At 29.4% G+C, this 14,938-nt stretch overlaps 1 protein-coding gene and 1 long non-coding RNA gene across 4 annotated transcripts in view; one reads left to right on the top strand and one right to left on the bottom strand.

Moving 5' to 3' along the window:
- Nucleotides 1-14,938, top strand: part of LOC129963371 (cell adhesion molecule 2-like) — a 347,066-nt gene that overhangs the window by 243,327 nt on the left and 88,801 nt on the right. The gene's annotated exons all lie outside the window — the stretch shown is intronic.
- Nucleotides 1-14,938, bottom strand: part of LOC129963372 (uncharacterized) — a 122,519-nt gene that overhangs the window by 48,257 nt on the left and 59,324 nt on the right. Inside the window, exon 1 of one of the 3 annotated variants that reach the window (XR_008783971.1) lies at nucleotides 8,055-8,318. The exons of 1 other annotated variant lie outside the window; for it this stretch is intronic. This is a non-coding gene — a long non-coding RNA (uncharacterized LOC129963372). Of the gene's footprint in view, nucleotides 1-4,893; nucleotides 5,756-8,054; nucleotides 8,319-14,938 lie in introns of those variants that run through there. One more of the 3 variants, XR_008783970.1, reaches the window with a different exon arrangement.

The raw sequence follows: 14,938 nt of genomic DNA on the forward strand, positions 1-14,938 counted from the left end.
ATTAATAAAATTATAATAAATGATAATAATAATGATATTTTTATAAATAAAATAATAAATTTTAAGAATAAAATGATCAGTAAAAGCGAAATTATTTAAAGATTCATATAGTTTTTGAAGAAAAAGCACATTTTGATGTAAATTTTAGTATTTATTTACAAAAATTAGTATTTTTCTTCAGAAAAAATAATTTTTCAATTTTTCAGTTTTCTTCATGTAACATTTCATGTGCATTATAGTGTGACTAACAATTATCTAAGAATTATATTCAAAAATAAAATTTTTGTGTGCAATATATGAAATTTTAGAATTTTTTTCAATGATATTTACAGTAAATAATCATAAATCCACTTCTAGAGATTTCAGTATCAAATCTATAGCTCATTACATTCTGCATAACATAACGAGCACTAATTATAAATTTCCTTACGATATCTTGATTATTTTTTGAGGTATGTAGATATACTCATAATGCAGAATTTTGAAAAAGCTCGTTCTTCAGAAAACGCATTTAAAGTTTTTAAATGCTTATAAATAAGCATCCCTTACATGTCAATTGTTTGCTATAACTTGATTTCTAATTGACATAGAGACAAAAAATATAAAAATTCGAATTTTCATCCAAATTTATGTTTTTAGCCAGGTCGAATACCTTAAAATGTTTTTTTAGACTTATCCTAGCAAGTATGCTTGAAGTCATTAGATATTTACTAAAACATTAAAAGAACTAAAGTGATTTTGTGAAAACGATTGAATGATTTCTAGTCTCTATACAAAAGCATTCCTGGTCCATCTCGAATCCTTAAGGAAGACATACGGTACCTTAATAGTGCCGATGTTCAATGCAGCCGAAACAAACGTATGAATGCGAAAAGAGGGATGAAGAAATCCCATCGGGTTGTTATCCGTAGAAGTGTGAATAAACCGTCGCATTAGGAAGTTGAAACATTTCGTTTCAGTGCTTCTCGATTCCCCTTTTGTTTGTTTTCCACGGATGCGCCACTGGGCCGGAAAGCTCACAGAAAATGTTATAAAATTCAGCAAAACAACATTTTTTTTTTCTTTTTAGGGCTCCTTATATATATGGGGGTCGTTTTTCAACGTCAAACTTCGCCTGTCAGCTCACCCGGGAACACACACCTTTCTGTTCATTTTTCCATCGAAAGCAGAGCTGTTTTTTTTTTACCTTTCTCTTTCTTATTTATTTCTTCTGAAGGCTTCAGAAATAAATTTCATTCCCCTCCAGCATCACCCCCCAAAAAACTGTATTTCACGGAATAAATAAGTGAAACCATGTGGCAAGAATCTAAGGGGGCGCAGAGAGGTGTCATTCCTCCTCTCAGCCTTCCCCCTAGTTTCTAAAACTCCGAACACGAAACGTACATGAAGTCAGTCTGTACCTTTTTTGTTCCCTTCCGCGTCCTTTTTCTATTCCGTATTTGTTCCGTATCCTTTTTTTTTCCAACCTTTAGTATTGATTGGCTTCTAAGATAGTGGCTCACTTCTCTTTCAACTCTTTTGTGGAACCGTTTAGCTGAAAGGATTTGGCACATTTTGGAGAATTCCGTGTATTTTTCTGTAAATTCGATTACCGCTCTAAACTCATCTGGTAATCCTTTATTGAGCAGAAGAAGTTGGGTGCTCGATCAGCCATAGAGAGTGCTTCCAAAAAAAGGTTGCCTTAATCTGTGACGAACTCACAAGTGGATGAATATTTAAAAGGAAGAACTGTAGCATCTCAACGGGGAAAATGGAAGAGATTTGAGGATTATGTATTATAGGAAAGCTTGAGAAAATTCCAGTGGATTTTTTTGCATACTTTGTAGCCTTATCCAATACTTTGGCTGAAAAAATAACTGTTGCAGATTCTGGGAATAAAAATACTCTTTTTTTTTACTGTGAACAGATAAAGTAAAATGCTTTTTTATAAGAATTTCTTTAATTTAAAGAATGAAAATATTACTTTTTTCTTACTACAGTGACTAGTTATTCAAATATTACCCCAAAGAACTATATGTATTTTAAGGGAAAGTAAGAAAGAAAAATTAGAGCATAAAAAAGTAGGGATTGCCCTCTAGATCGATAGCATTATTAACACTAGATACAAATATATTAATAATATGTTAAGAAATTCCTGTTAAACTCTTACATAATATGTTAAGAAATTCCTGTTAAAACTTTTATGTAATATGTTAAGAAATTCTTGTTAAAACTCTCATTGTGAATAAAAGCAGAATGACTATAATCATGAATTCAATTTACATCCTTTACTTAATGAACTAAACTCATATATTAATATAATATGTATAAACTGATAAGATTATTTTGTTTCAATTGCCTCATGCATTATTCTTTTCCTTGGTTAGAAATAAATGTCTCGGTTTTGATTAAAATCTCACGGATTTTCCTCTTTTATATTATGTTCGGATTAAAATATTTTACAAATATAAGCTATAATTATTTATAAGCAATTCTTCCCAACTTTCTCAACTACTATAAATGTCAAGGAGGCTTAGCATTAGCCTTGTCTGGGCTCCGGCTTCCATTGACTTCAAGTTAGAAACTACATATCGAATGTTTGCAATAATTATAAAACTGTGAGTAATTGAGTTTGGTAAAATTTGGTGAACCATATTACTTATTCATATGTCGTTTTTCTCATATAATAGTTTTATACTATGTCCAGATCAAAATATTTTACATTAGTTAATTAGTTATAGTAAAACATTTAATTTAATTTATTATTTATTCTTACTTTAGATTAATTTATTTTAGTTGTATTAACAACTAATCTTAACAAAGGGAGAAAAAATATTTACACAATCATATTTCACATTCTTAACAGAAATGAACAATTTCAGAACAATTTTCTAACACTGAAGAACCGAATTACAAAGAGGGCCGTAGAAACTCTGCAATATTAAAATTTCTTGGAAAATGCCAAGAAACTTTGCTACATTTAATTTAAAAATTTATAGTAAGAGACGCTTCGTTCTAATCAATGATCAAGAGATGTGTCACTCTTCTGATTTCTAATTGCTTATTTTCATTGTCAACAGAAGATTGTATTGAAATTTATCATTAAAAGATTCCAACAGCATTGTCTACATAAGAAGATCAACGAAAAACCAGCCAATAAAATATTTCGTAAGTGAGACTCCATTAAATATATATGCTGTTATAAGGGAATTATTAATACTTTGGCTGCCAAAAGTCCCACTTAAGATTTTTTATTTGAATTCTAATTAATTTGTAGAAAATCGTAAAGAAATTTGACGTGAAGGAATTCTAATTACATTGTCTATCCAAAACGCTATATTGGAAACAACACCACATAACATATTTAATAACATTAAAACATCATTCGATATTTGTAATTTTACATAAGAAAGATGAATTCTTCTTTGATTACTAAAGAGAGTTGAACTTCCCATTTTTATGGGTAATGGTTAAGCATTAGAAATTGATAAGAAAGCAAATTTAAAATTCCAAGATCATTCGAATAACAGTAATAATCTATGACTAAATTTTTCAAAATATCTTATTTTTATCAACAAAGAAATCCATATTAAGGTGTATGTACTGCATTATGTACAGATAGAAATGTTTAACATGAAAATCAAAGATATTACTAAAGTATATACAAAATAAAATAAAAGCATATTTCAGAATATATCTATGGTCTTAATTAATAACATTCGCAACAAAAGCTGTAGTTCTAATTTTTGAACATAAACGTGAAAAATAATGTATTTCTCTATAATTATTTTTATCTTAAAATATTTTTTTTAATTTATCTGTTGAAAGAAAGAAAATTTGTAATCTTATTTCAAGAAATTTTCAATAAGATAAAATTTCTTATTATAATTTCATCTAAAACAAGTCATGAAAATATGCTTCATTTACTTTAGAATCAGTATTTAACTTTTGAATGAGTTTATATGATTTGATTATGAATAGAAAAAAAAACATAGTTGAAATTTTTCAATATGCTACGAATGGTTACTTATATTCAAATGAATTTAATTTGATGTAGAAACAGAATAAATGTACATTAATGAGATGTAGATATAGAAACATAATTTTATATATATACTGAACAGTAGAATTTAAATTTTACTTAATATATAAAAACTTAAGGCATATTGCTTCTGAAACTGATTTCAGATGGCGCCACGAGCATGGATTCAAAATTAGTTTTATTTAATAATTGGCTGATATTTAAATATTTGAAAAAATAAAGTAGAGTATTTTTATCTAGAAAAATAAAAAGTGAAATTTCAAAATTCTGGCACATCAAAAAAGAAATGAAAAATCCCTTACAAAATTACAAATATCACTGAATGCAACTTAATAAAATTTTTAGCAAAAATGCTTATTCTTTAAATCAGTCACCAACACGATCACTATTAATTATGAAATAAAATCGAGTAAAATGTTAATTAAATGAGTAAGGCATTTTACAGCATGTGATATTTTTAACATATCTTTGCAATTTCTTCTTCTAGTTTATGTTAATACTACAACGATAAAAAATGATTTAAATAAAACTGCAAAAATGACTGCAATTTTTAAATATTTCAATTTTGGTTATCAAATATTTTGTAAGGCGATCAAATTTTTGTTATCAAAAAAGTCTCAAAAACAAATTTTGAAATATGCACTATCTTCCTGGGATTCTCTCCTGTCAAAAAAAAAAATCTTAATAGAAAACCTACAGCAAAGTTAAATAAATATATAAATAATAAAACTTACCTTTATATTGCCTATTTACTAAAATTTTAAGACAATTGAAATAAAGTATGTGCTTTGTGTTGGTCCCATTGAAATTAAATTAAACAAGAATTTGTTGATTTCTAAACATTATTAATAAATATCAAAATTCGTACTTACTTTATAGATTTCGTTATTTAAGCTATCCTATTTAATACTTTCCAAATATTTGAAAAGTACTTAAAAGAAATAAAGCTTTTTTCTTTATTTCATCAAACATTTCTCCAAAACTTTTTCAACACGTGGTTTTCAGCAAATATGTGTAGCAGAACTAACAAAAAAAACTATTTTTTTAACATTAAATTTAATAGCAATCTTTAAAAGATTTAGATATGTATATCATTTTTATTATACTTTTTGAAGTGTAATTGATATGCAGTAAAAAGAAGGTAATTCCATGCCGGGAATTTTTTTTATTATGTGTACAATCTTGTGTGTGTGTATGTGAGGAAAGGGGGGGGGATATCTTTAGTTTCCTGCAAGGAAAATTCGGCTCTAATTGTCAATCATCATGTTACTCAATAAAGAGGTGCTTTCGTATTAGTTTATTGCAAGTTAAAGGTAAATTTCCTCATTTTTTTCTTCCTTAAACGATGTGATTTGTTTACAATAAAAAAAAACACAACACGCGCATGCAGTAGAGTATTTTTTTTTTTTTAATCGAGTTCAAGGCAAGATTAAGTAGAATATACAACTACCTGTGTGTCTTAAAACTTTGGAGTTCTGAGAAACTTCAAATATTTTTACGATATTTACAAGTTAATTTTTTTTATATCCTTATTTCATTTCTAAGACATATATTCCAAGATCTTTTATTTCTAATCAAGAATCGGTTAAATTTCAGAATTATATTCTTCGATTGTTTTAAATTTTTAAATTTATTTATATATCAGTAAAATCCAATTTTCTTTCGTTCTTTGGTGACTAATGCTCAAGTGAATGATTCAGAAAAATTTTGTATTAGTGATTCAGAATGCATTTAAAAAATGCTAGCTATTTGTTGATATATTATTTAAAATTATTTTTAGATATAAATTTTAAATATCTTATATATACCTAATGCTGAAAAAACTCTCTTAAAAGTGCAAGTAATTAAATGTTTTGTATTACGATTATTTTCTTTTAATAGTAATATTTGTTATTTAAAAGCCATTGATTTATAGTAATTTTTGATTGACCACAGAACAGTTTTTATTAGTTCATTTTTATTTGCAAAGCAGATCATATAGTCTAACTCTTAAACACTTTTAATGCCAATTCTTGCTCAGCCCTCTCTATCTATATCTTGGGAGGAATCTCACCATGTCTTTGGTGCAGCCCCGTAAATCAGGTTTTAATTTCAAGAGCACAAGTTATTCATATATTTCTTCATTTATTGAAGAATTTTAGCTTATTGCTATTTTGTTGACACCTTTTTCTATTATTTATTTATTTATTGAAACTAAAGTTTTATTTACAGTGAAAACCGAATTTTGCCGTTTTCCTTTGCTGTTAACCAAATGTTGATATATTGTCATAATTCGAATATATTTTATTTAATTCGATATCTTATCTAAAACAAATGTAATAAAAAACTGTTTATATTTTTGATATTTTTGTTATCTGAAAAACTAGGTATCTTAAGCTCTCAGTCATCGAATATGAAAATTTTTTGGATGTTTGCAATTCAGGCAACCATTATAGATTTGTAAAATCCACTAAATCCATCAAAAAAGAACTGATAAAAAAATTTCCGCTTTTTCAAAAAATCCTGATCATGTGACTTGTAAACTAAGAAAATTTAATTTGAAATTTTACACTATAACTGTTATTTTTAAAATATTACATAATGTATGTTTATTAAATTTACTTGCAAATTTATTGAAATTATTTTGAGAATTGTCAAAGAAATTTTTTTTATCACTATTAGAAATATTCTATTTATTAAATTTGATATTTATATATTGCTTAAGCATTATTTTTCAAGATAATTAAAAATAAAATAATAAATATTTCCTGCTATCTTTAACATAGTTTTTTTTTTCCTTGTAATACGTTCGTTCAAGTATAAATCAAGTTTCTACTGTGAATAAGCTTTATTTTGACGTAGTCCTATGTATTTTTCGTTCCTTTATTTTATTATTGCTGATTCAATTTGAAAATAGAATTCATTATTTCAGATATCAATATATTAAAAACATCTCTTTTCCTCCATAAACTTCCCAATTCTAATTACTAGTTCTATTTCTATAACACACCGTTAAAATAATTGTATTCTTGAAATATATACCATTTGAAAAATATTTCAACAGAATCATTCAATCAAAAACTAAATTTAAAAATAAATCTGTGGCTAATTATAAAAAATAACTTAATAGTGACTTAATGAAAATAACTTAATAACTTAATGAAAAATAACTTAATAACTTTCTTAACAATAATGGTGATAAATCATAAATGTAATTTCTATAAAGAATGACAATTTTGTATGTATCATAATTTATTTTATTTAAGGAAATAAAAGATTTATTTTATTTTCAAAATTTTTTAGATAAAAATGCATTTAGTATATATATATATATCTTTCAATTTATTTTGATTACTACCCCAACCATTTAGAATCCAGGCATTGGATAGGATGATTCTTCTATTCTGCCGGAAATTTACAACAAATATATATTTATCATCTTCTTAAAATCCTTTTAATTCATTAAATGTCAGTCATTAACTGATTGCTTAATAATTCTGAATGATGTTCTAGCGGTATTCATCTCAGTTATTCAATTTACAACTGTCTCGTGTTTATCCGAGACCTGTTGTAAATCTGATACGAGACTGTTGTTGTCACGAATGTTTAAATGCGCTGCAAGATCTCTTGATTTTTTTTTTTTTTTTGCAAATATTTATTCTGCTTAGAAATTTCACGTAGTGATTCATCTAAAAATATTACCATATACTTGTGTATTAAATAAACTGAAATAGTTCATATATGTATTTAATTGAGATAGTAATTCTTAAGAATCTTTTATTACTTTTAGACCCTTACTAAAGAATACTAATTTTAGACCCTCACAAAATGTCTCACTGCGGTATCAGAGCAAAGGGGTGAATTCCACAAGTGGTAATAGCCGACAGTTATCATATTCAAACTATCATGATTAAGAATGTAAAAAGGTTAAAAGCATAATTCTATTTAAAATTCATCGAAAAATTCAGTTATTTCGAATGCAGAATTACCTTAAGTAATTCCACAAATTTCTAATAATATATTAGATTTAAAAAAGCAAAATCAGCTAACTTACCTTTCCGTTGAAAAATCCCATGGAACACTGTTTTACTTGAAATATTTATCATTTTGATGGAGATAATGTTCTTTCTTTGTAAAATATTTATTCTAAAATATTTGTTTTGATATTGTATTTAAATCCTGCGATAAAAACGTTAAACAAAAATATCTAATATTTTAAAAAACTTTCAATAAAAGAAATTAACATTTAATAAAACATATAATACAAGAAAAATCATAATTGAGAAAAATTTGATTTAAAATACTTGTAAAAGAATATTTGTACTAAGTAATTTATTATATAGTCCCAAATGATCATTTTTTCAAATGTTGTTTTTTTTTAATCCTCAGTATAAAATACTGTCAGTATGTTGTATATAGTTTCCTTTGGTAAATAGCCTTCAAACTTCCTGACGCAATCCGCATTCAAAACTATATCATAGGAAAAAGGCTTATTGCACCGAAAGTATATTTTCTGGTTCAGCAACTTTTCTACAAGTTTTGATCTTTTTATCTTATGCAATATGACATCAAAATAGATAGGGTAGAATTTTTTGACTAATAAATTTAGTATTTCCCTTTGGCAGCTGTCATCACACTCTTTATCTCCCATGACTAAATCATGTAATGATATATTACATGGCAGCAATTCTGTAGACATTTTTTCACATTCCACAGCACATTCCTCCATATAAATTATTAATTTTTTGACATCTATTTGACTGCACGAATCACATGAGGGAATTTGGACATAGCCAAATTTCTGTAGCACGGCATATTTTATCAACAACATTAGAAATGACCACGTGTCTTCACCTTTCAAATGACACCAAACGGTTTTCACAGCTTTGTCCCAAGGCAGTTTATCTTTAACAGCAAAGGCTCTATGATTGAGAAATAATTTGATGATATTCATTTTTGGCACAGATTCTTCTAATGCAATTTCCAGAGCCGATTTACCCTGAGAATTTTTAATTCTCACGTCAGCTCCGTATTTAAAGAGTTCTTCTAGCACTTCATATGAACAGTGATGATTCTGTAGTGCAACACAAATCAAATCTCCGTGGTTGTGCAGATATTGTGAATTTTGATGCTTCAAAATGGCACGAACAACACTCGCATTAACGTCTTTGTTTTTTAAAAGTGATCTCAAAGGGCTTTCCTGTGAGAAATGTGAGGATAAGCGAGCTCCATTCCTCAATAATTCCTTCACCACATTCACATTGCACGGATTATTTCTCAAAGCCCAGTCAAGTGGAGTCCCATTACCAGAAGTTTCTCCATAATTAACATCAGCGCCATTTTGTAAAAGAGCTCTGATTATTTTTGCACTACAGGTTACGTTCTCTACAGCATAATGCAAAGCAGAGAGTTCGTGGAAATCTGTAATGTTGGGATTGGCACCATTTTTCAAGAGTTCCGCTATTATTCTCTCAGAATTCCATGTAGCTTTTAGAGCGTATAATAATGGAGTTTGGCCTTGCCCACACTGTGCATCAATGTTTGCTCCATAATTCACAAGCAATCGAATAACGCTCTCTGAACAGTTTTCATTCATGACTGCTTTATGAAGTGGTGTAAGTTCAAATCTCGTTTCCGCACTGGCATCTGCTCCTGCTTTTAGAAGAGCTTCGATTATACTGAGATTGCAATGAAATTTCACTGCGTAATGCAGTGGCGTATTATAAAACAGGTCTCTTACATTCACATCAACATCACGGGATAACAGTTCATTAATTAGTTTAGGTTCACATTTGGGATGCTGTGCTGCATAATGCAACACAGATAATCTTTGTGATTCGAATTTTGTCTGCACATTTGCTCCAGAATCCATCAATAGTTTAATCAAATAATGATCGATATTTTTAGTATGAAAAGCAATAAATAGGGGTGCTTGATCTATTGGTTGATTGGGGTTGGCTCCTTTTCTTAATAAAAGTTCAACCAAATCAAGATTAACACTATCTTGTCTGATGGCAATTGTCAGAGGAGTAAATCTGTGACAGTTGACAGCATTGATGTCGGCTCCCCTTCCTAAAAGCTCTTTAGCGATGTCTAACTGAATTGATTGTGTTTGGGCTGGAACCATAACAGCTCTATGAAGGGGAGTGTTACCTTCAAAATCTTTTGCTCCAATGGAAGCTCCAAAATCCAATAGTTCTTTCACAAATTCTAATCTGGGTGGAAACAAACTGACGGCTAAATGTAAAGGTGTTCTTCCTTCTTGATCTTTCTCATCAATAGAGATACCGAATGCCAGAAAGAATGCAATATGATCCTTGTGAAGTGTGCCATTGGTCACTGCTTTATGCAAGGGCCAGTTGTAAGCTCGGCGAAGCTCGCTCCCTGCTCGCAGCTGATAACTAGGGCGAACGTTTTCCATTTCAGGCAGTGAAAGCAAAAGTGAGAGTGAATTTAGTGTCAAGAAAAGGTCGTTGGGGGAATTTGGGGGCCCCGGTAAACCGGTCTTGTAGAGTAGCTTAGGAGGACCTTCCGGTGGGGGTTTCGTTTTTTCTGCAAGGTGCCTCAATACATTGCGAAAACAGAAAGATCAGGCGTGTCTCAAAGCCCATTTTGCTTGTGTTGCAATGCATTCTATTCACTTCCTGGAGGCGTCGGAGATTCATGTCAAGTGATCACTTTCACAATCGTGTTGCTCAAGTACAGGTTGTTTGTCTGCCTTTGATGTGATAAGTGCTATGGATGACTTATATGAAGGTGACCGTATTTTTTAGATGAAAACATAAGAATGCAACATTTAAATCATCAAAAAAAAAATGAACCAAACTTATATAATGCGAATGAAAGTAACTAAAATTGTTTTTGTTTCTTTCAAAAATTCTGCCTTTTTTTTGGGGGGGGGGGGGATAATAATAAATCTTTCCCTTTCTTTCACTTTTTTTTTAAATAATGAATGTACTGTTTTCAGTCAATAAATAATTTTATTGAGCCCATAAGAGAATATCGGATGACAATGCGACTTTTTTAAGTCAATAAATTAAAGAAAACCAGAAAATAACTATTTAATAAATGTCATATTACAGTACAACACATAAATGCATATTATTTTAATTAAAAATTCTGCTTTTAAATCCAGTGCAAAAAACAAATTTTAATCCCAAATATGATTTTATTACAATGCAGGATTATAGTTTTCTTCTTTAATAAATATCATAAAACTTTCAACTGCAAATTTTTTGATGATGCTATTGCTTTGAAATGAGAATGACTAATAATAAAATTATTTTAGATGTTAAATTTACAACATAAATTTTTATTTTTAAATATTAACTGTACTTCAAGGCAAAAATGAGTTTTAAAAAAATAGAGAAAAATTGTTTAAAAAATCATTTTTAACTTAAAAGTGTGATATTTCAAAAAATAGTAACGATTCATTTATAACGAAGTAAACAATAAAATCTCATAAAGAATGTATGTAGAAAAAAAGAGAGAAAAAATTCCACATTGATTTTGTGTATAAAAAGGTAGTTAATAAAAGATCATTTATAGAATGTTCAATTATTTGACAATGAAATTATTTTTAAGTACTTCAATATACATACTTAACTTTGTATGTATTTCTTAAGGGAAAAAAACATGTCCTATTTTACATAAAAAAAATTTTTTACAGATCACTTGTTACTTATTTATGGAAATATGTACTAATTTATTTCATATTTTATAATGCGATATATACTTGGTTTGCTGGATTCTATAAATATTCATTCCTTCGCTTAGTGGCGCTTGAAACAAGGGTTGGTTCACAGTCTCAAATGTTAAGTCACTTTGTTGCTATGACATACCTGTCAAAACGCTGTTGATATGCAATTGATTTCGAGTTTGCGTGATATTGTATTTGTGTGATAAACATGCCAAGTTTAAAAGAAAATAAATAATCAAAAAGCAGAAAAAAAATGCGAAATGGACATAAATGTGCTGCACGTACTACTTTTCTTATTCAATCGAGAGAGAAAAAACGCAAATGCGAGCCGTCATAACTTTGTGGATAGTGATAATATCTTAAATCAAGGCGTGAATGTGCTTTGGTTTAGACGATACAAAAGTGGTGATTCCACATTTTTGCATTTGATGAGATTAGATGAATATGGTGACCATTATCTTCTAAAGTCAAAACAATTAATACCGTTCGTTGTCATCAACAATTGATCAGTTTTAATCATTGATTAATCTATTAACGTTCAGTTTGGGCTTCAAGATACTGAAAAGAGATTTTTGTAGAAAGATAACACCTATTCCCTCTAAGCGGCAGGCGCCAGAGCACGTGGCTGGGAACTCTGATCCCACCCACTTTACTCACCAGATTTGGCCAATTCGAATTATCTCTTGCTTTCATCGATGTCTCATGCACTTTTCCAGTAACACTTCAATTATGAAAATGCCTAAAAATGGCTTGCTGGGAAGATCATCACAATGTGTGAACAATTTTTCAAGTCTTCATATGTGAACGCTTGAAAATGTGAACAATTTTTCAAGGAAGGTATTCACTATTTGAAGACAAATGTGCAAAATGTATAGATACATACTTTGAATAAAGTATTTGTTTTCTTTCTCCTAAGATGCAATTGTTTTCCTTGAGAAATGTTAAGATTTATTAATCGCAACACCAGGTACTACATACTATAATATGTTACTTATCATTATATAATTTTAGACCGCACAATGATTCATGCTTGCAATTCCTCTTATTCGATAAGAGGAATTAGGAAGAAAGTAGGAATTTTTATATCAGAATATCTCTATTACGTATTGAAATTTTATTTTGCCATTTTTCTAATTCAATTTTTACAAATATGGAATAAAATAATTTTATTCAATCTGAAATATCTCTGCAAATTTTCTAGAAGGATAGCTTGCTAAACGCCGTTCATCTTACCATGTTTACTAGGAATTATTGATGTAAGGCGAAGAAAAATATTATTAATTGCTTAAGAAATGAAATTGTAAAGTACAATGTAGGAGTTTTAGAGCCAGAAAATAATTCTGAAAATTTCAACGAAAGCGAAAAATAATATTATAAATATTATAAAAGGAAACATTTTGGAGGTAAGGAAGGGTTATCTTATTTAAACCATTTCCTTAATATAGAATCGTTTTTGAGAGAGCATCACGTGACAGACGCTAGCGAACAATTGTTTACATTTAAATATCACCATTTTAATATTATATACTGTATTAATAATCTTTTCGCTGCTTTATTTTCCAGAAGACGCTCACATGCATAATATACATTAAAACAGTTCAAAAATAGTATTACGCAACTTTTATTTTTGTATAATTGTAAGTCTATGTATGTTGTTGTTGTTCCTTACGGCACTTGTCATGGACAAGTCCGCTGTTACGAAAGCCATTTTAAGCCAGTGGGGGAGCGTATCTTATTTTTTTTAGTAGCGCCAAGAGTACGACTTTGCTACTCACGCATCACTCATTCGCTTGCACAACCCCTTTTTACAGTAGGGCACATTCACGCATCTCACAGATAAAACAATGGAAAAACAACCAAGCCCAAACCGGGACTCGAACCCAAGACGCCCAGATCACGGGGAAAACGCGCTACCCCTATACCAGGACGCCGGCAATCCATGTATATTATACTCTTTTTAAATTTGAGAATTCCAAAGAAAAGAATATACTCTTGTTACAAATTAATAACCTCTGATATATGTTCTTTTTCATGAGGAAAGTCCTAGCGGTTATAAAAAATATTTCAGGAGAGAAAGAAACATGCATAAAACAAACCGAAATTTTAGCTAATATAACTGAAGCCTTTAACCTCCAGTATTTTCGCTTTGTTCAGGAAACCTGAATAAGAATATGCGTATTAAAATAGGAGCAAATCTGTTAGGTGCAAAATTTCACATTTAGGATCGTTTTTATGCAAAAAATCAAAATAGTTTCGTAGTAAGGGGTAAAATTATATTATCACATATTCTTACTTGCGTCTCAGATGATTATATAATTAAGAGATCCAGCATAAAAAGAAAAGGTTCCCATGAATTGTAATTTATGTTCACCATTAACTCCTTAGCATCGGAAATTCCAATGATTATACAAATTAAACGAATATTTGCCTCATGCTACTGAACAATTTTAGCGCTAGATGTCTTAGTTATCTCCCTCTTCTTAAGAGTCCATAACTTTACTTTTGCAAAAAAACATCACAATATATAGTTTATTCTTCATGGAAGATGCAATGACCTCGTTATTGAGTCTGAACTTCAAGATCGGATTTAAAGCTTGACTTTCCGGAAAATCCTTCGTGCATACAAATGTTACACTCGTCCTTAATGTAAGCAAACATTCGGAATCTTATTGGTGATTAGAATTTTTTATTCCTTGTTATTATTATTACTGTTCTTTATTCTTCAAAAAACAAAACAAAAAACGCCCAGAAACTCTCTGGAGCATGATTTAATGTAACCTAATTCAATTTTGTGCATCCACAAGCATCAAAATATTTTTCTGGCTGTTGAAATTTACTTTTACTTAAAAGAATTGCTTTTTCTTATCTAGAAGATCACTAGCTTTCGTCATGAAAAGCAAAATTCAAGATTGAATCCTCTTGAATTTTCATATCTTGTTACCTGCCTTCACATATCTTATTTGATTAGATTTTTTTACGAATGCCTCTTCATCCAAATTTCAGACTCAAACGATACACAAATTGAAAAAATATTCGGATCAGCATAGGAAATGCCAGAAGAAAAATACCGTTATGGTTTGATGCCAGAATTTCTTACTTATTGAGTGGCTACTAGAAATGAAAAATGGAAGCTACAACTTTTTTTTCCGATGGGACCAGATTCGTACCATTAGATACCAAAACACATTTCTGCCAGCCACCATGTAGTATGTAGTATTGGATGAATTATTTTTCCTCCG

This window comes from Argiope bruennichi, chromosome 3 (assembly GCF_947563725.1).
Source record: "Argiope bruennichi chromosome 3, qqArgBrue1.1, whole genome shotgun sequence".
Taxonomy (NCBI): domain Eukaryota; kingdom Metazoa; phylum Arthropoda; class Arachnida; order Araneae; family Araneidae; genus Argiope; species Argiope bruennichi.